The 22,686-nt window shown below is 42.1% G+C and overlaps 1 protein-coding gene across 21 annotated transcripts in view; it reads right to left on the reverse strand.

Moving 5' to 3' along the window:
* HEATR5A (HEAT repeat containing 5A) overlaps positions 1 to 7,860 on the reverse strand; it is a 120,831-nt gene extending 112,971 nt beyond the window's left edge. For 6 of the 21 annotated variants that reach the window (XM_043517002.1, XM_043516996.1, XM_043517001.1 and 3 more), the window contains exons 1-2: positions 7,224 to 7,414; positions 6,451 to 6,527 (exon numbers count right to left, since the gene is read on the reverse strand). The gene's annotated coding sequence lies outside the window, so the exon portion shown is untranslated. The other 15 variants (XM_038404930.2, XM_038404919.2, XM_043517000.1 and 12 more) reach the window with 11 other exon arrangements.
* Between the last annotated feature and the right edge of the window lie 14,826 nt (positions 7,861 to 22,686).

A 22,686-nucleotide genomic window follows, 5' to 3' on the forward strand; every position in this document is an offset into this window, starting at 1 on the left:
TCCTGGCTATGATTCTAGAAGGATACACTCTTTGATTTATTCATGGGACTTGCAAAAATAAACCCACACACAAGGAAATACGTATCAACATATAAAAAGTATTACAAATTCATATGATTATTTCAAAATCTTCAAACTGGTTTAATGTGCTAATAATAAAAGCAAAGAGGAACTGACATATGAGTCAACAAAGAGGGTAACTAGCAAAGATGACTAAGGGGTTTCTGAAGCATCTGTGAACAATATAGTGGACTTTGATGCAAAAGATCAGGATGGATCTTTCCAGACTCCTGCTCTCCCAAGAATAATTCTAATACTCGAATGAATGAATACTGTTTTAAAGCCAAAAGGGTAGGAGACTTTTCACATTTTTTAGACACCAATGCATTCCTTTTGTAATCAAAGCTTCCAAACAATACATCCTGTGAGCCTTCCAAGACTTTTTTTGGGCTGAATATGAGCAGGTTCCCCTCACCTTAGTGTATCTACGACACCCTTCCTACTACACCTCTAGTGTGCCTGCCACAACCTACCACTTATTCTGAACCTTTACAGCCTCTGGAAACTCCACTAACATGAAAAAGAAAATCAGAAGAGGGTACTGATCTGGCTTTCCAAGTAAGGAGAGTAGTGAGGAAACGTAATGTCTATTGCAACATGCTGGTGCTAGTCAGAAAGGAGCATGGATACAAAAATCAAGGATGGAGGAATGACAGTCCACTGTGGGATGTCAACATATGGTGTAAGGAAAAGTTGGATCCTAATATTATTAATTATTTTTATTGTAGTCATGCTCAAAAGTGCTAGCTACTTTCCAAATGTACGAAGAAACACCTCAACCCCACAGAGCATATAATAAAAGGATACAAGTGTGTGTGCACATATGACACAGGTATACTTTTATGGAATTTCCTTAAGGTTGGGGGAATATCAAGGTTGTGATTTTGCTCAACCTGGAATTTAAAAATTTTGGGAAAAACTCAGTGAGAAAAGAAAAATGAAGATTTTATTAAATGAAAAGCTACATATGCAATTCACTTTGAAAGCATATTTATTCTTCAAACAAAAAAGGCACATGCAGGCCAAAGGAAAAAAGCTGGTTATTCTGTAAATAAAGACACAATAACTGATTCCCCTAACTAGTTAGGTCTACTGTCCTCTTGTATTTGCTCCTAAATAATCATCTACATTTATCAACTTAGGGCCTGGGTTTGCAACTGGATCCATGCAGACAGCCCTTCAACTCTTCAAGTCAATGGGGTTCCTTAAGTTGTTTTTAATACAAAAATGTTCTTTAAAATATCACTTTTAAGTATATGCTATTTGAAAGTTGTGGTATCCTAAACAAGCATCTTTAGTAATTAGTTAAAAAAAAATACATCCAATCAGAAAATGTTGCTAAAAAACAGAAGAAAAACTCACAAAATATATCTCCCAAACAGCTCTAGATCACAGTGTCATTCTAAATACGCTCTCTCTACATGAGCTGTCAAGTTTGTTTTATAGTTATAACATCCTTGCAGAGTCATGAAGATTTACTAACCAAGGCAGAAAATATACCCACCCACCATTCATTACCACAGCAAAGATGTTAATGGAAAGACATTTTGCTTGTCAAATTGGCAGGTAGAATTTTTCAAGGCTGAGTCAGAACATATTCCCAGAAGAAAAGTTCCTAGTGAATGGGCACCAGATTTATAAATTCCACAATTACTTCAGTGTGCAGAGTTTACAGCATCAAAACACCAAAAAAAAAAAAAAAAAAAAAAAAAAAAAAAAAAAAAACCAACAATAGTTAAGTTTCCAGAACCCGACATCTTACATCAGCAAAGTGAAATACATTACTTGTTTATATTCTTCAAAGAGAAAAGAATTGGTAAACCAGGGCCAGAGACATTTGGAGAAGTTACCTTTAGCAACTGAACAAGAACATCCAAATATTATTCATTCCAGGGTTAGACTAAGCCACAGACAAGGTAAAATTCAAGATAGGGCAGATAATGAGTCTCAGCTTTGGACTTTCATCTGTGGCGGAAAACCCACTTGTGCTTTAAACACACCCTTGCTGAAACAAGCACTCCAGATCTACCACTGATTACTGTCTTACTCCAGATGTGACGGTGTAACAAGGATATCTGACGTTAATGAACTGCAATTTTCAATTACTAAGCAACAATGGCAATTTTATGATTTTTTTCCACAGATAGTTTTTATTTTTTCTGCTCAAAACAAATGAAACATCCCTACCAACCTCCCATACTCAAATGTTGAGATTTTAATCATGGTCCACTATTCCAAGAGTGATCACTGATTAATAATGGAAACTAGTAGACAGTGATTATTTTACAGTATTTAAAAATTTCCTTTCAAACCTGCAGGTTTCCTATTTATGAATAAAAAACATTTGATCACTCATTACTGCCTTTTTCTGAGAAGTTGACAGTAATGACTCTTCATATTCAATTAAGATTTGAGTGCCTAGACACTACATTCAGATAAAAATCTAGTAAATCATTATCAACTGCCTCTCCTTAGTAGTAAAAATTCAAAGCAAAGTGTAAGAGCTGCAGTAATTTACTCATAATAAATATTACCTTACACATTATTTTCAGACAAATATTGAACATTAAATTCTGAAATATGTATGCAATAAATTTGGTATAAAAGTAAATATTCAATCAATAAACTGATGGAACTCTCCCCTACACGCCTATCCCACATTCCTGCCGTAATGAAAAATGGATGCTAACCTGAAACTAATCATATATTCTGTAAGCTAGACAATCAAAAATCAACATAGCCAGGCTACCAAAAACAAACAAACAAAACAAACAACCCACAACAACCTGCCAAAATCAAAACGCCACTCAAATTATCTAATAGCAAGTATCTGTTCATCAGTGCAAGGTCTTGGGAAGTCCAAAGTAGAAATATTTTCACTAGTTTGCAGTAACATGTTTCTTCTTAAAGCTTTAGGTTCTCTAACACTAATCTAAGAAATGTAACCAATATATTGGGTCTTCCGATCTCAGGCATTTAGTCTGTGGTCATTAACATTTTTAATCAATTTTATTTCTTCAGGGTTGTTGTAAAAGTTTAATAGGGTGATCGTTACTTCTTAGTCAACTGCATGACAAGACAATCAATGCTCAAACCTAATTTAAGCACTTAAACATACCTATCTATAAAGTCTTCAAAACAAAAACACTGCTTCTATATGACTTCTCAAGCTTTTTCATTAAAATAAAAATTGGGTGGAGTGTATTTATATTCATCTGATGGGTCAAAACATGTGCTAACAAACAGGACAATTTCATTGAAGTTGCATGACTGTTAACTGACAGCAGATGCTGTCCCAAATTTTTTAACTAAATGCATTAAAGCATGTATCCTGATTTTAGTCTCAAACATTATCTACCAGACCAAAATCCAAACAGATTCAGAGTCCAATCCTGTCCTGTCTGCAAATACCGAACTCCTGCAGACTTCAAAGGGAGATTAGATTGCACAAGGAATGCAAGACTGCATCCTTAGGTAGCCAAGAGTGTGACATAATATAATATAAATAGGATTCAACCAGTTTAAATATTTAACAAAGGATAGAATTCTAACACATCAATAAGAAGTATTAAGAAGTAGATCTTGATGATTTAAATGACAAATACAACATCCTTGCTGCTAAAACAATTTGAACTTTAAACATGGACAACACTGCATTTAAACAGACATATCCCAATGCTATACACATTTTTGATAAGTCTAAACAAAGTCAAAGCAAACTCAGATTGCTCAAAATGGTGTGACAACAATTACCCACCTACGTACAGAAAAAGCATCCAAGACAAAAAAATCTGATTAAACACCAGCAATAAGGTAAAGCAAAACTAAATAAAGAACGACTGCAAGGAAAGCTCTAAATATTTTGTTTTTATCCCACCGACTTCTCTTTCCTTAATATCACGTGGGAGGTGTCAATGTCCTCAGCATTATGCTTTCTAAACAGTAATGCTGTGCCTTTTCTCTGTAGACAAAACCTTAAAATTCTCACTGCACAGAACCACAAAATGTAATTACAGACTGTTGCTGCTATGACTGGATATGCATTGGCCTGTCCAAGTATGGTTTGTTTTCAGAGCTTTGCGATTCATTCTTGCTCTCTCATTCTATGGCTAAATGGGTGAATTTAACGTATGCTTCCACTCAATCAAACAAATATAAGAAATGAAATAAACTGTTTACTAAAGGTTAATATTTTGAATATTTCAGCATCAGTAGAAAAATCAAACAACAGAATGAAATCAATTTTAAAGAAAAAGTCACCTATATGGATTCTGAACATTTCAAAACAGATCAGAGGCATCATATACTGAAAAAATTAATTTTTACGCTTTGTTACTGAGTAGATACCCCATAAGACTACAAAAAGGTTCTGATGTTGCAAATACTTACACACATGCTTGATTTGATGCATGAGTAGTACTATAGTCACATGCATGAAGTTAAACACACATGGAACTGTTTGCAGGATCAGGACCTAAGATTCTCAGATACCATATTTACTTCTACCAAAATCATTCAGGACATCACACCTCTAAGTTAAAGGTGCAGTATTCTAGGCTCCAACTGTATTGGGATACGATTGTTTCTCAACAACTGGTGTGTGGAGCAGACGTAGTCCCTGAGATTTCCCTGACACAGTTTAGGAAGGCAGCAAGCTGGTCCCTAGTATCAAAAAGGTTGAAAAACATTAACATTAAGTAACATTAGACTTAACATCATAGCAATGAATTAACACAAAACTTAAAGAAAGAGAACTATCAATTAATAAATTAAAAACTGGAACAATCCAACATTTCTACACAACTAATTTCTGATTAAATACAACTCATTATAAATACTTAAACATGACAAACCACAAAAGACAGATACATCTCCTGATTGTTTATATCTATCTTTATGAAAATGGCAAGACAATTTTTGCCATAGGTTCAGCATTTACAACTTAAAAGATCTAAATAACCAAAAGCATTTTATCCCCCCTTAAAAATAAAATCCAACCAAATTTAGAGAAATATTTAAAAACAAAACAGTTATTTACTTAAGACTTGAATAATTCCAGCTTCATATTACAGAAGCATCAAAAAGAAAGCAAATACCCTTAAATCTACACATTGACACTTTCTAATCCCTTCCCGCATATCACAACCCCATTATCTGCACACATACACCCCCCCCCCAAACAATCTCATCACTGTAGCCTTGACTACACTAGGGTTTTAGGAATTTCTCCCCTTCTCCAAAATTCATACTATCACCACACAGGTAAAGCTCCACAAACTGAAGAAATATCAGGAGCCCTTGTACCGAACTCTGGCATCACTTAGACCTGCCCTGGGCAAGACTGGACGAGGTTTTCAAAATGCCAACAGTTGCAGGAGCCTTGTCTATACTAGCACTTCCAATGCTGCTACCCCCTGTGGCATATTTTTAAAAATCCAAAATAAACACTCCCAAACCCTAACATACTCACAGCATGGGGGTGTTTGTCTTCTGCAGCGCCTGTTATCTGTAACAGCCTACCTATAACAAAACAGGGCATCAACCTCATTTCAATTAAAAACCTATTCTTTTCTGCCAATACCTCTTTCTTTCTCAAGCCCTCTGTATTACTTACTTGCATAAAAGCATTTTGGGATTCAATACACATGAAAGTAGGAATAGAAAATAAAGTGGCACTGTCTCTCTCGTGAAATGACACTTCTATCCTCCTCCCTTTAGTGAAACTAATTTGGAAAAAGCTTGGAAACCCTGGGAAACTATCCAGCAAAGAATGAGCTTTATTTCACTTTCTTTCTGCTCTGTGGTTAGAATTTCACACATACAGAGATGACTGTCAGTCTAAGCAGTCTTATCAGCAGCAACTACAAGGGGAAGAGGAGTTAGGTTTATTTCTCTCTGCTTTTTATTGTTGATAAATAAATATGGTTATTGACAGACCATCAGACTGCATTGGTCAAGAGTTCTCAAAAAGGGGTCAGGACCCCTCAGGGGGTCATGAGGTTATTACATGGGGGGGTCGCAAGCTGTCAGCCTCCACCCCAAACCCCACTTCGCCTCCAGTACTTATAATAGCATTAAATATAAAAAAGTGTTTTTAGCTTATAGGGGGGAGGGGTTGCACTCAGAGGCTAGCTGTGTGAAAGGGGTCACCAGTACAAAAGTTTGAGAACCACTAGCGTAGGTTCTTCTGTGTGGAGAGGGCACGCAAGTTCCGAATCCCAGCAAGACAGACACTTTCCCCAAAGAAATACATAAGCCAGCTCTGCCATTCTTGTCCCTTTCTCTGACATGGGTGTGGAGGTCGAGCATGACCTCACCGCCTCCACTTATCACCCATGCCCTGAGCGTGGAAAGAAAGAAAAGCTCCTGGACTCTTTTCATCACCCTCACCTTTACTGAGGTTCCTGACAGGATCTGATCACTCTTTGAAGTCGAGACATCCTTCCACCTTCCTGGACCAAGGAAACCTGGCAGGAATTCAACACACTTTTTTAGCATCACCTCACCCCTCCCGACCAAGAACAGCCAGCTGCATCTCACAACAGGTCGCCGGCCCCCTTCAACTCCATCCCCAGCCCACGGGGAGGGGCCCCCTTCAGCCACCCAGACCAAATGGGCGGGGGCAGGCAGAGCTCCAACCCCTTGAATTCCCCCATACCCCAGCCTGTGGGGGGCGGGGGCTAGCGAGCTCCTACCCTCTTCAGACCCCCCCATACCCCAGCCTAGGGGGGAGGGGCTGGCAGAGCTCCTGCCCCTTTCAGCCCCCCCATGCCCCAGCCTCGGGGGGAGGGGCTGGCAGAGCTCCTGCCCCTTTCAGCCCCCCCCCATGCCCCAGCCTCGGGGGGAGGGGCTGCCAGAGCTCCTGCCCCTTTCAGCGCCCCCCATGCCCCAGCCTCGGGGGGAGGGGCTGGCAGAGCTCCTGCCCCTTTCAGCCCCCCCATGCCCCAGCCTCGGGGGGAGGGGCTGGCAGAGCTCCTGCCCCTTTCAGCGCCCCCCATGCCCCAGCCTCGGGGGGAGGGGCTGCCAGAGCTCCTGCCCCTTTCAGCGCCCCCCATGCCCCAGCCTCGGGGGGAGGGGCTGGCAGAGCTCCTGCCCCTTTCAGCCCCCCCCATGCCCCAGCCTCGGGGGGAGGGGCTGGCAGAGCTCCCCCCGGCTCGGGTTACCTGGCCCGCACGGAGCTAGCTGGCGACTCTCCCGTTCCGGATCCGCAGGGCGAGCTGCCGCCCTGCTGCCGGGAAAAGCCGCGGCCCCGGCCGGCTTCCTCCAGCGCCGGAGGCGACGCCAACCCACAGGCCGGGCTGTAGGGAGGCGCGGCTCAGGGCCGTGCAATCGGGTCCGGAGTCATCGAGCGCCCGCTGTGGCAGGCGCGGCCTCGCTGCTCCGCGGCAGAGCCGGGCGCGGGGAGCTGCCGGGGGGCTCCGCCCTCTCCCGCTGCGCGCTAGGATGCTCAGCACCGCGCCGGCCCGGGGACGCGGGCCTTGGCGTCATCCCTACCTGGACCCCTGCAGCCTCGCGCCCCGGCCGCTGGCCTCCGCACGGCCCCAGCCCGGCCGCGTGAAAGCAGGGACGGCCCTGGGGTGGAAGTGTGCGAGTCCTGCCGGCGAGCTGAGGGAGACAGCGACGCCCTAGTGAGGCGTGGCCCGATCGCCGGGGCGAAGGGTCTGGTACCGTGAGGATGCCATGGTTAGGAGTCAGTCGCTGTTTTAAAAATACAATGTCACTTTAATTGGACTCCATCTGGTGAGTTTTAACCCGCCCCATCTTTCTTTTATGGGGGACACGACAGTCCTACTGTCCAATAAAATGTCTCATGCACCCACTGTACAACAACGGGTTGTTCAAAAGAGGAGGTTTTGTAGTAGAAGTGGGGGGATTGCGCCAGAATTGTATTTGGTATGGCTGGGAGCTCTTTGGGGCAGAGACGCATAGCAGTTTGCTTAGGGGAGTGGTAAGAGGTGTCTCCTGTACAGATTCCATTTTTCAAGCACCGCTGAGATGCAGCTACTTTTGGGATGGAGAGTGTCCTGCACGCTGGCCCATAGCACGCTGCAACTAGTGTAGAGAAAGGAACAGACAGGATCTTGTTGTCACGGTCTTATTCCAAGCCCCATCATATATTAACTACTTAATGCTCAATTTAGCTACTTCAAAATGCTGAAGACCTCAGGTGGCCCTGTTGGAATAAGAACCTATGATTCCAGCCTGTACTACATCATTTTCAGACCTGAAATTTAAGACCTCCTTTATTGTGTTTTCTAACAGTGCCTAGCACAAGGACCTTTTAAAAACTTAAGTATAAAGAGGTAAATAGCAAGTTCCCCCCCAAGGAGCTGTACTGGGACCTGTGCTGTTTAACATATTCAGAAGTGATCTGGAAAAGGGGGCAAACCGTGAGGTGGCAAAGTTTGGAGAAGACACTAAACTACTCATTGCTGCAAAGAGCTATAAAGGGAGCTCACAAAACTGGGTGATGAGGCAATAAAATGGCAGATGAAATTCAATGTTGATAAAAATTATCGTACTCATACTTACAAAATGATGAGTTATAAATTAACTGTTACCAAGAAAGAGCTCTTTTACATAGTTCTGTGGAAACATCTGCTCAATATGCAGTGGTAGTCAAAAATGCTAACAATGTTAGGAACCATTAGGAAAGGGAAAGATAATACGACAGAAAAGATCATACTGCCACTATATAATTCCATAGTATCCCACACCTTGAATACTATCTGCAGTTCTGGTCACCCCATTTCAAAAAACATATATTAGAATTAGAAAGGGTACAGAGAAGAGCAACACAGATTATTAGCAAAAAGAAAAGGAGTACTTGTGGCTCCTTAGAGACTAACAAATTTATTAGAGCATAAGCTTTCGTGAGCTACAGCTCTCTTCATCGGAACTCAAGAAAGCTTATGCTCTAATAAATTTGTTAGTCTCTAAGGTGCCACAAGTACTCCTTTTCTTTTTGTGAATACAGACTAACACGGCTGCTACTCTGAAAACAGATTATTAGGGATATGGAACAGCTTCCACATGGAAAGATTAAAAAGACCAGGACTATTCAGTTTTGAAAAAAAGATTAAAAAGGGGGGATATGATAGAGGTGTATAAAATCATGAATGGTCTGGATAAAGTGGATAGGGAAGTGTTTTTGACCCCTTCACATACTACAAGAATCAGGGGTTACCCAATGAAATTAATAGGCAGCAGGTTTAAAACTAACATAAGGAAGTACTTCTTCACACAATGCACAGTCAAACTGTGGAATTTGTTGCCAGGGAATGTTGTGAAGTCCAAAAATATAACTGGGTTCTAAAAAGAAATAAGGAGGATAGTGTGACACTGTACAAAAAAGAAAAGGAGTACTTGTGGCACCTTAGAGACTAACACTCTGTTTTTCCACCAAATGCATCCGATGAAGTGAGCTGTAGCTCACGAAAGCTTATGCTCTAATAAATTTGTTAGTCTCTAAAGTGCCACAAGTACTCCTTTTCTTTTTGCGAATACAGACTAACACGGCTGCTACTCTGAAACCTGTACAAAAAAGAATTTGATCATCTACACTAGTATTGTTACCATCATTACATAATTGCACTAAATCTTGTACAAAATATGCCATGTAAGGTATCAGTGGAGAAGTTGTGATCTGTTGAACAGTGTTAACTTGCTGAAATGTGTATTTCACCATTGTGTATGAAGTTATGAAATTTTACTGTATGCTTATTACTAAACGTGTGTTCCTGGGTAACACCCACAAGACAGATTTACATGAAGACTAGCCAGCCATGTGTTGATGGGCCCTTAAGGAGAATCAACTCTTCCAGTGGGCCTCTCCCAAGGACGCCTCAGAGAGCATATGGACAATGGATGCCCCATGACTCAGCAGGGCAGGTGGAATATGTGATGCATAGCTCCATGTTTGAGCCAGTACTTTTCCATGGGGGCAGGGATGAAAGTAAGGCGGTACAGCGTACTGGTAACAAGTAGCTGCCAGTACTGGCCTGTACCACTGACTTTAAAGTGCTGCCAGCAGGGCTGCCAATAGGGGGGTGCAAAAGGGGCAGTGACAACCCAGCAGAGTCGCCACTGGGGGGGGGCACAAAAGAGGAAAGAAGTAGCTGCCCTGGGGCTGCAATTTAAAAGGGCCTGGGGCTCCGTAGTGGCAGTGGCTGCCGGAGCCCCGGGCCTTTTAAATCGCCGCTGGATCTGTGGGTGGCACGGGCCAGCAGTGCAGATGGGCTGGCTGGGGGACACTGCCCCCAGCCCCGCCCCTTCTAGAGCAGCCCCGTACCGGTAAGAGCTCAGTTTTACTTTCACCCCTGACTGGGGGTATAAACTGGAAACAGTGACATCATCTCCTTTCCTCGCTACTGCCCCACATTTCTGGACTATGATTTCTAACAAGGTGAGCTTTGAAAAATGGACTGAGGACCCCCATCTTTTGGGTGTACCAGAGAGACTTATTAAAAGCTTTGCATAATGACAGGTTTTAGAGTAGCAGCCGTGTTAGTCTGTATTCGCAAAAAGAAAAGGAGTACTTGTGGCACCTTAGAGACTAACCAATTTATTAGAGCATAAGCTTTCGTGAGCTACAGCTCACTTCCTCGGATGCATCCGAAGTGAGCTGTAGCTCACGAAAGCTTATGTTCTAATAAATTGGTTAGTCTCTAAGGTGCCACAAGTACTCCTTTTCTTTTTATTAAAAGCTAGCAGATTTAACTTCACTGCTCTTACCCTGATCTACAGACTCTGAAATCAACTGTAATGTATATGTTTCAGAGTAGCAGCCGTGTTAGTCTGTATTCGCAAAAAGAAAAGGAGTACTTGTGGCACCTTAGAGACTAACAAATTTATTTGAGCATAAGCTTTCATGAAGTGGAAAATACAGAATGCATCCGATGAAGTGAGCTGTAGCTCACGAAAGCTTATGCTCAAATAAATTTGTTAGTCTCTAAGGTGCCACAAGTACTCCTTTTCTTTTTGTAATGTATATGATTCACTTTAACCTTTTAATAACTCTCTTCTATTTCACATTAATAAACCTTTAGTTTTATTAGTTTAAACTTTTTAGTTTACTAAAGATTGGCTGCCAGCATGGTTTTTGGGTGGGATCCTGAAGTATATTTTGACCTGGGGTGAGTGGCTGGTTCTTTGGAACTGGAAGAACCTAATATGAGATGAATTTTGGTTTTAATAGCCTTTCATCATAAAGTTTGGTTTGTCTGGGTGGAGCATGAGGGGCTGGAGGGCCTGAAGGGGACCATCTGTGGCTTCATAACAACTAGTATAGTAATTTGGAAGCACACATTTGTTACTGATTTGGTTAAGTTTTATGATAGAATTTACCACCTGTTTGGGGTACATGCCCTGTTTTCTGGCAGTCTGACCTGAAACTGGCGATGTGACAGATAGCTCCATCAATGACTATTAGCCAAGATGGTCAGGGATGCAACCCATGCTCTGGATGTCCCAAAACCTCTCATTGCTAGAAGCTGTGGCTGGACAGCAGGGGATGGATCACTCAGTAATTGCCCTGTTCTTTTCATTCCCTCTGAAGCATCTGGCACAGGCCACTGTTGAAATACAGGATACTGAGCTAGATGGACTATTGGTCTTACCCACTATGGCCATTCTTATGTTAGAGAATCTGAGCTACTGAGTTAATCCAATCTGTAGTTATTACTCGTAATGGTCAGCTAACTATGCCTCTTTAACGTGAAAGGTTTTTTGCTAAATTTGTAAACAGAGAATTTAGCATGTAGTAATATTGCATGTAGTTTTTATCTTAATCCTTGTCAGGAAAAAATTGGTATTCTAGATGTAATGTATAAACATTTTAATATATTACTATAAAATTTAAAAACAATCAATTAAAATTATATCTGTTTACTACATGTGAATTCAGTTTTCCTTTATTCACCTTTATTCCTGACCATAGGAGTCATGGGAATGCCATATTCAGATTAGTTAATGTAACAAAAGACTGAAAGTAAATTGCAGTGAACAAGAACATTAATTATACGTTTCATTACTTACCCTATTTTTATATAAATGTGTTGAACGATTTTAAAAATTTTGCATCCAATCCTGCAAACCTAAATCATAGGAGTAGTCTTTACAAAATCAAATCATCCCATTGAGCTAAATTCTCTTATTTATATCACTGTTAAATCCAGAATAACTCCCCCAAAATTTGTGGAGTTATACCAAGGCAATAGAACAAACGAATTTGGCTCCTTAACTTCTATGGGACTATTCATGTATGTATGATTAAGGGTTGCAGGGCTGGGCCCTTTATTTAAAGAGGATTAAACATTATGAAACAGTAATACGTTTTAACAAAATCACATTCAATTGCCTTTTAAAATCTTAAAGAAATAATGTCATGGCAGGTAAATTAAGAGATTAAAAATGTTAATTGCAAAAATTAAGCAAAACTATTACATTACCTGTTAAATATCCGCACGTAGTCATACCTTAGGATCTGAACTTGCAAACTGTTAAGGCAAGTGAGTAACTTAACTCATGAAAGTATAAAATTCTTATGTTTATGTTCTTCAGTAAGCCCATGGCTTCAAGATAAGTAAAATTACTCATGTGTCTAAGTGTCTTTAGGGTCATAAAGACCCTTCTAGTCATTACAGTCTAGTCTGTCCGAGCTTTTGCAGAGGCTATATGTTTTGTGGGGATTGTTTTTCTAAAATTAAAAATTATTGTTTTAAAAGACTTTTTTTTCAATGCAGTTGCTAATTTTTTGTACAACTGCAGCAAAATAAAATGTATGAGCTCCCTCTGCTGAGCAGTGATCACTGTTTCTGCAGTTGTGCACTCTCTGGCTAACATGTAGGCTGAGAAGTAAACAAATATTTCCTAGATAGGTCTTTCAGTATTAGAATCAATAATAAAATAAATATATCAGATTGAAAACTTGAAGGAAGCAATTGTACTATTAAGAAAGTGTTACAAACATTTAAAAAAAGAAAGTTAACTATATAAATATTTTAAATTATTTTCCCTAATCAAAAACAAGATATCCTATTTCTGACAGTTCTACAATAAAATATTTTGTAAGAAGCACCGATAAAGTTATTCCAATAAGAATTAAACAAATCTTAATGTGGTACAGATAAGGATTGCTGATTGACTATTAAGGCCTCCCAAGAACTTTCTCCTTTCATCAGTAATTCAAAATGTATGTTGCAATCTCTTTTCTAATGCAGCACATCTAAACAACCTAAGATCCTCACTTTCACATTTTTAGTACTTACTGATGTAATAGGGCACATATTATGACATTTCTACAAATACTATTAAAGTGAATAAGAAACTTATTAAAATATATAGTAACAAGATGTACATAGCTCTATGTACAAAAATATTTGACAGGAATGCATAGGTCATAGCTGCATAGGTCATTTCTATTTTATAAATCAATAATACTGAATTATATTATCTAATAGTTATGTACCACTTTTCATCTTAAGTACTCAAAGTTCTCTACGAATGTTAAATAAGCCTCACAACACCCATGTGATTAGTTAAGTGGTAATATCAGTAGTTAAGGTAGAATTGAAAGATGAGAGAAAGCTCACATGGCTCTAGCAAAAGAAGAGGAGAAAAGAGCCATGAGAGAGTGCTCCTTATGGAAGCCAAGAGGTGGGGGAAGCTCTCCCTCTGTTTTTGGCAGAGGAGAAAGAGATGTGGTTTAAACTCTCCTCTTGCCCATTTAACTCCTGATTATTATCCCAGAGAGAATGGAGCAGAGAGTTGCCTTGCTCAAAGACACACAATGGCTGTAAATGGATAGCACTAATTTAGCAACTCTACAGTTTGTTCATGTTAGCCAGGCTATTTTAATGGACATTTTTATTTCCTATCCACAAATGCTCTTAACTATACAATTGAACTTGCAGAACCCTCCAGGTACCTATCCTACAGTTCTTGGAATAGCTCCCTAATGCAGTGTCTTTGAAATTTTGAATTGTCTTCAGGGAACCCAATGGAATTGTTGAAGATGTCAAATCCCCCTAACTGCCTGGGGAAATTCCAATAAGCCTCTGGGTGCTGGCATAATTTCCTAAATCCTTCCCTAGAATAGAGATCAGGAAGAATTCTCAGCTCCCACTCCTTGCTCAGTAATTATTATTATTATTGTAGCACATTGAGCTGAGATCAAGGCCCCATTGCACTATGTACTGTACATACACACAGTATTTGTTCTGCCCAATATACAATAGAAATAGAAATGCTAAAGCACAGGAGAAAGAAAGTGCTAGTATCCCCAACAGAGGCACAAAAAATGAAGGGATTTGGCCAAAATCACAAAGGAAATCTGTGGCAGAGCTGGAAATTAAGCCCAGATTTCCCGAGGAGCAGTCCAGTATCTTAACCATTCATAAGACCATCCTTTCTCTCTGAAAGTTGTTCAATGGAGCTTCAGAATAGCAACTCCCAGGTGTCTGTGGCAAGGTAGTAGAGGGTGTTCCAGCAGTATCTGCAGATAGCCAGAGACCAACACCAAACATTGATGGAGTTTGGGATATAAAGGTTGTGAATCTCACCCAGGAAGAACCTGGCTCTCTGCAGTACTTGGGGATGAAAATCCAGATGATGACCACTGATGAGTGGAACTTAGTTATTCTCAAGACATAAGATGAGTAGCAGTGGCTGAATAATTTCAGGATGAGGAAGGAGACTTTCAAATACCTCAGTGATTAACTCGACTCGACACTGCAGTTACATTAGAGTACCTCTAGCTGTGGAAAAGGGAGCGTTAGGGAAGTCTACACTACAAAATTAGGTCAAATTTATAGAAGTCAGTTTTTTAGAAAGTGTTTTTATACAGTCGATTGTGTGTGTCCCCACACAAATGCTCTAAGTGCATTTAGTCGTTGGAGTGCGTCCACAGTACCGAGGCAACCGTCGACTTCTGGAGCATTGCACTGTGGGTAGCTATCCCACAGTTCCCACAGTCTTGGCTGCCCATTTGAATTCTGGATTGAAATCCCAATGCCTGATGGGGCAAAAACATTGTCACGGGTGGTTCTAGGTACATATCGTCAGGCCCCCCCTTCCCTCCCTCCCTCCGTGAAAGCAACGGCAGACAATCGTTTTGCACCTTTTTTTCCTGGGTTACCCGTGCAGACACCATACCACGGCAAGCATGGAGCCCGCTTAGCTCACCGTCACCGTATGTCGCCTGGGTGCTGGCAGACGTGGTACTGCATTGCTACACAACAGCAGCTCATTGCCTTTTGGCGGCAGACAGTGCAGTATGACTGGTAGCCATCGTTGCTGTACTCCTGGGTGCTCTTTTAGCCGACTTCGGTGAGGTCGGTCAGGGGCGTCTGGGCAGACATGGGAGTGGCTCAGCCAGGTCATTTCCCTTTTTAAGTTTTGTCTCATGGAGATTCAGTCCTGCCGGCAGTCATACTGCACCGTCTTCTGCCGAGCACCCAGGAGATGACAATGGCTAGCAGTCGTACTGCACCGTCTGCTGCCAGCCTGAGATGTATAAAGATAGATGAAGTGGATCAAAACAAGAAATAGACCAGATTTTTTTGTATTCATTTGTATTCGTTTTCTCCCCACTCCCTCCCTCTGTGAAATCAATGGCCTCCTAAACCCAGAGTTCTATCCTTGAGGGGCCATTCTGTTTCTCCTTGATGCGAAGCCACCCTCTTTGTTGATTTTAATACCCTATAAGCCAACCCTGTAAGCCATGTTGTCAGTTGCCCCTCCCTCCGTCAGAGCAATGGCAGACAATTGTTTTGCACCTTTTTTCAGCGCAGACGCCATAGCACTGGGAACATGGAGCCCGCTCAGACCACCGTGGCAGTTATGAGCACTATAAACACCGCGCGCATTAGCCAGCAGGATATGCAGAACCATAACCTGCAAGAAAAGCAAAACGAGGCGAGGGGAAGCAACTGCAGCGCGATGACGAGAGTGATGAGACATGGACATAGACTTCTCACAAAGTACGGGCCCCTGCAATGTGCACATCATGGTGTCAACTGGGCAGGTTCATGGCATGGAACGCCAATTCTGGGCCTGGGAAACAAGCACAGATGGGTGCGACCGCATAGTGTTGCAGGTCTGGGACAATTCCCAGTGGCTGTGAAACTTTCGCATGCGTAAGGGCACTTTCATGGAACTTTGTGACTTACTTTTCCCTGCCCTGAAGCGCAAAAATACAAAGATGAGAGCAGCCCTCACAGTTCACAAGCAAGTGGCAATAGCCTTGTGGAAGCTTGCAACGCCAGACAGCTACTGGTCAGTCGGGAATCAATTTGGAATGGGCAAATCTACTGTGGGGACTGCTCTGATGCAAGTAGCCAACGCAATCACTGAGCTGCTGCTATCAAGGGTAGTGGGAAATATGCAGATCATAGTGGATGGCTTTGCTGCAATGGGATTCTCTAACTGTGTTGGGGCGATAGACAGAACCCATATCCCTATCTTGGCACCGGAGCACCAAGCCAGCAAGTACATAAACCGCAAGGGGTAATTTTCAATAGTGCTGCAAGCACTGGTGGATCACAAGGGGCGTTTCACCAACATCAATGTGGGATGGCCGGGAAAGATACATGACGCTCGCATCTTCAGGAACTCTGGTCATTTCAACAGCTGCAGCACGGGACTTACTTTCCAGACCAGAAAATAACCGTTGGGGATGTTGAAATGCCTATAGTTATCCTCAGGGACCCAGCCTACCCCTTAATGCCATGGCTCATGAAGCCATACATAGGCAGCCGGGACAGTAGTCAGGAGCTGTTCAACTATAGCTGAGCAAGTGCAGAATGGTGGTAAAATGTGCATTTGGGTGTTTAAAAGCGCACTAGTGTAGTTTGAGTCATTTAGACCTCAGCGAAACCAATATTCCCATTGTTATTACTGCTTGCTGTGCGTTCCACAATATCTGTGAGAGTAAGGGTGAGACATTTATGGCAGTGTGGGAGGTTGAGGCAAATCGCCTGGCCGCTGATTACACACAGCCAGACACCAGGGCAGTTAGAAGAGTACAGGAGGGCGCGGTGTGCATCAGAGAAGCTGAAAACCATTTTCAGGACTGGCCAGGCTACAGTGTGAAAGTTCTGTTTGTTTCTCCTTGATGGAAACCCCTGCCACGCCAGGTTCACTCTAGTTTCCTGTAAGCTAAGCACCCTCCCCACCCACCCTCGATCACCGCTTACAGAGGCAATAAAGTCATTGTTGCTTCACATTCATGCATTCTTTATTTATTCATCACACAAATAGGGGGATAACTGCCAAGGTAGGCTGGGAGGGGTGGTGGAGGAGGGAAGCATCGGGTGGGGTGGTGGAGGAGGGAAGGACAAGGCCACACAGCACTTTAAAACTTATTGAATGCCAGCCTTCTGTTGCTTGGGCAATCCTCTGGGGTGGAGTGGCTGAGTGGCCGGAGGCCCCACCACCGCATTCTTGGGTGTCTGGGTAAGGAGGCTATGGAACTTGGGGAGGAGGGCGGTTGGTTATACAGGGGCTGTAGCGGCGATCTGTGGTCCTGCTGCCTTTCCTGCAGCTCAACCATACCCTGGAGCATATGAGTTTGATCCTCCAGCAGCCTGAGCATTGACTCCTGCCTTCTATCAGCAAGCTGATGCCACCAATCATCTTCAACCCGCCACCTCTCCTCGTGATCCTATTGTGTTTTCCTGCATTCTGAGATGGTCTGCCTCCATGTATTTTGCTGTGCTCTGTCAGTGTGGGAGGACAGCATGAGGTCAGAGAACATTTCATCGTGAGTGCATTTTTTTTGCCTTCTAATCTTCCCTAGCCTCTGGGAAGGAGAAACATATGCAGCTGGTGGAGGGAAAAAAAAGGGAGAGTGGTAGTTAAAAAGACACATTTTATAGAACAATGGGTACACTCTTTCATGGTAAACTTTACTGTTAACATTACATAGCACATGTGCTTTCATTACAAGATCGCATTTTGCCTCTTATTGAGGGACTGCCAGTTTGGTGTGAGAGATCACTCACGCAGGGCCGGGCAATAGAATTTGGCTTGCAGGCAGCCATGGTAAGCCACAGTCTTTTGGCTTCTTTAACTTTCCTAACATGTGGGAATGGTTTCAAACAGCAGCGCCCTCATTTCCCATACGAAGTAGCCGTTGGGTTGGCCATTAAAAATGGGCTGGCAATTTAAAAGGAGGGGCTGCGGTTTCCGGGTTAACGTGCAGCAGAAATCCAACTAAACCCTCTCTCACACACACACACACACACACACACACACACACAATTCTCTGGGATGATGGCTTCACCTCTCCCCGCACCCCGTGGCTAACAGCGGGGAAGATTTCTGTTCAGCCACAGGCAAACAGCCCAGCAGGAACGGGCACCTCTGAATGTCTGCTTACTAAAACCACCCTATTTCAACCAAGTGACCATGAATGATATCACTCTTCTGAGGGTAACACAGAGAGATAAAGAACGGATGTTGTTTGAATGCCAGCAAACACCGGGACCATACACTGCAATGCTTTGCTCCGCAATGATTCCCGACTATGTGCTATTGGCCTGGTGTGGTAAAGTGTCCTCCATGGAGGACGGAATTGGGCTGCCCTCCCCAGAAACCTTTTGCAAAGGCTTTGGGAGTACATCCAGAAGAGCTTTATGGAGATGTCCCTGGAAGATTTCCGTTCCATTCCCAGACATGTTAACAGACTTTTCCAGTAGCTGAACTGGCTGCGAAAGCCAGGGCAAATTATCATTAAACACGCTTGCTTTTAAACCACGTATAATATTTACAAAGGTACACTCACCAGAGGTCCATTCTCTGCCTTCAGAGTCCGGGAGCCTGCCTTGGGTGGGTTCAGGGGGTACTGGCTCCAGGTCCAGGATGAGAAACAGATCCTGGCTGTTGGGGAAACCGGTTTCTCCACTTCCTTGCTGTGAACTATCTACAACCTCTTCCTCATCATCATCTTCCTAGCCCCCCAAAACCCACTTCCATGTTGCCTCCCACTCCTTGGATGGAATCAAAGCACAGGGTTGGGGTAGTGGTGGCTGCACCCCCTAGAATGGCATGCAGCTCATCATAGAAACGGCACGTCTGGGGCTCTGAACCGGAGCGGCTGTTTGCCTCTCTGGTTTTTTGGTAGGCTTGCCTGAGCTCCTTAATTTTCATGCAGCACTGCTGTGGGTCCCTGTTATAGCCTCTATCCTTCATGCCATTGGAGATTTTTTCAAATATTTTGGCATTTCGGCTTTTCGAACGGAGTTCTGCCAGCACGGATTCGTCTCCCCATACAGCGATCAGATCCCGTACCTCCCATTCAGTCCATGCTGGAGCTCTTTGGCGATTCTGGGACTGCATGGTTTCCTGTGCTTATGGGCTCTGCATAGTGACTTGTGCAGGTGATCTCGCCATGCTGGCCAAACAGGAAATGAGATTCAAAAGTTCACGGGCCTTTTCCTGTCTACCTGGCCAGTGCATCTTAGTTGAGAGTGCTGTCCAGAGTGGTCACAATTGAGCACTCTGGGATAGCTCCTGGAGGCCAATACCTCCAATACCTGAGGCATGCACACTGCCCCAAATTCGACACGGCAAGGCCGATTTCAGTGCTAATCCCCTCGTCGGGGATGGAGTAAAGAAATTGATTTTAAGAGCCCTTTAAGTCGAAAAAAAGGGCTTCGTCGTGTGGACGGGTCCAGGGTTAAATCGAAGTAACGCTGCTAAATTCGACCTAAACTTGTAGCGTAGACCAGGCCTTAGCTACCACAGGTATTTGCCAATCAGTTAGCACTAGTTTAAGGTTTGGAAGTACACAGTCAGTGCTGTTATCAGAGAGATATCACATAGCATATGGCAATGTATGCATGGCTAAAGTGTAAGATCAAGGTGGCCAATGTGCCAAAGGTCATTCAGAGATTTAACAGGATGGTGCCTATGTGCTCATTCTGTTTCTCACAATAAACTAAGAGTGCATTAACAGAAAAGGAGTACTTGTGGCACCTTAGAGACTAACAAATTTATTTGAGCATAAGCTTTCGTGAGCTACAGCTCACTTCATAGGATGCATCTCACGAAAGCTTATGCTCAAATAAATTTGTTAGTCTCTAAGGTGCCACAAGTACTCCTTTTGTTTTTAAGTATCTATCTACAGACTAACACGGCTGCTACTCTGAAACTTAACAGAAAATGGTACTACTCAGGATTCAGTGGATCACTGTTGCAGATTTCTGGAGTTGTACATAGGGTGACCAAGAAAAGCATAAGATGCAAAAAGTTTTAAGAAATCTGGACTTCTAAGAAGTGGGCAGAGGCAACTCTATTCCCACCTAGCATTCCTGTCTCTGTTTCCACTTGATTTTGGGTGACCTTTCCCATCATCTTTTGCAATTGGTAGTGAAACTATTTCCAGGTTACACAAACCTTTACTCTAAGCAGGTGAAGGCAGAGTCATAGTGAAATGTGCTTCTGCGAGACTGAATGCAAGATAGAGATAGGTCTATTAACCACAATCCAAGTTCAGTGATGAATGTAATGTAATATTTGCCTATTGCATAATGTATGTGAAAGCAAAGGTAAAGTCTTCCACAACCAGCACGGGAAGGGAGCTGCAGCACTTGGAGCAGCCTAAGGACAGAAAGAAAACTATTGCAGCTGAGGACATCATTCACATTAGCACACTCTATCGTTTGTGCATTGCTCAGTTTAGAAAATGTTCTGTGTGCACACTTTCAAATTAAGTCATAAGGACATGATCTGGAATTATTGGATGAAATTCAATGGCCTGTGTTAGATTGCAGGCCAGATTAGATGATCATAATGGTTCTGTTTTAATAATCTATGAAAGGGAGGTGGGAAATTACTAACTACTACTTTTTGGGAAATTAAGATATGGCACCTCAGTACAGAAAAGCATGACTCATGTTTTTGTCTAGGCACAGAATAAGAGTGGTTTAAAATGGTGTTGTGATATCTGTTTGAAAGGAATATATTAATGTCAGAGAAATAGGCACATCTGGCTTTGAAAAAAATCAATGTATTTGTCACTTTATAAATAGTTTCTTTCAATACATGGCTCATAAAGCAATAGAGGTAGCAGTAGAAATGAGCTCACCAACCAGCAACCATTGACCTTTGAGACCGTTAGAAACAGAAAACAGTAGAAGGGAACTCCAGCAAGCAGGAAATAGTACCTGGGAGAAATAATAAAATGGCAACAACCCACAGGAACATAAGTTTTTGTAGGCATGAGGTGGCAAATTCTGTTCTGACTTGCATGCCATAGAGCCACACTGAAGTCAGTGGAGTTGGACAATAACAAACTCAGGATATAATTTGGCCTGAAATCTGTTCTGTGTTGTATTTTTGTTAACCTCCAACTTCACCCCTTCTCAGAAATATTTCAAATACAGTAAAATAATCCATAAACTTCAAAAGATTATCTGAAGCTATTAAGGGCATAAAAACCTCTGTTAGAAAACACATCAAAGGATCAATTTCTGAGATGTATCAGCCTCCAGCCATTCCTCTTGAGTCACTGAAACCTGCCGCTGCTCAGCACTTTTTAAGGAGTTGGCCTGAAACAGGAGAGGGTATGAAAAACAAAGGTTTTCCACGTGGATAGAATTTTAATGAATTTGCACAAATTTTCCACACCTGAACAATCTCTCATATAGGGTTCTTTACTAGGAATTTAAATGAGTCACTGTGTCTGTTATAAACAGATAGTGAATTATTAATATGAGTAAATGTATAATCTGGGACTGAGTTCATAAATAAATGTTTCCAAATGATTTATGTGCATAGTTCCATTTCCTTTTGAATTGTAAAAAAAAAATATTCCCAGGAAATAAACATCCCTAAGCACTTTGTAATTACCAACAAATGTATAGGTTTCAGAGTAGCAGCCGTGTTCTTTCAACAAATGTATAGTTTGACAAATCTGAAATAATCCTATCAATCTTCTGTATTAAAAAATAAACTGTCTATCTGTGGAGAAAATGTAGATTGTTGTGATGGTGTAGTTTGATCCTGAAGATTACTAATGTATACTAAAGTATATTTTATTTGACTCTAAACTAAAAACAGGTCAAATATTTTCAGATATTGGGCCATGATTCAGGATTTCATAAGGTATGCATTAGAATAGAATACAGCTCATTGTGTTGCATAGGAATTGCCATACTGGATCAGAGAAGTGGTCCTCCTAGTCAAATATCCTGTCTCCAACAGTGGCCTGAACTAGATGATCCTGGGGAAGGTGTAAGAAACTCCACAGTAAAGTAAACCAAGGTGGAGTAATCTGCCCCCCATGAAGGTATCATCTTAACCCCCTGGTAGTTAGAGAGTGGCATAAATCCTGAGGCATGAAGTTTTATATCCTTTCCAGATTTCTTTTCACACATATTGTAATTGTGGATATTCTTGATATCCATATAATTGTCTAATTTTGCTAAATGGTTTGCCTCAACATCCTGTCCCAATATGTTCCACACTTTAACCACAGATTGAGTGAACATTTTTTTAATCAGTTTTGAATTTGCCACCTCATTTAATTGAATGCCCCTTTGTTCTGTTGTCCATGGCTAGTAACACAAAGAAGCTTACAATCTACTTTCTATACACCATCAATTATTTATCATGTTTAGTATA

The sequence above is a fragment of the Dermochelys coriacea genome, chromosome 6 (assembly GCF_009764565.3).
Source record: "Dermochelys coriacea isolate rDerCor1 chromosome 6, rDerCor1.pri.v4, whole genome shotgun sequence".
In the NCBI taxonomy this organism is placed as follows: domain Eukaryota; kingdom Metazoa; phylum Chordata; order Testudines; family Dermochelyidae; genus Dermochelys; species Dermochelys coriacea.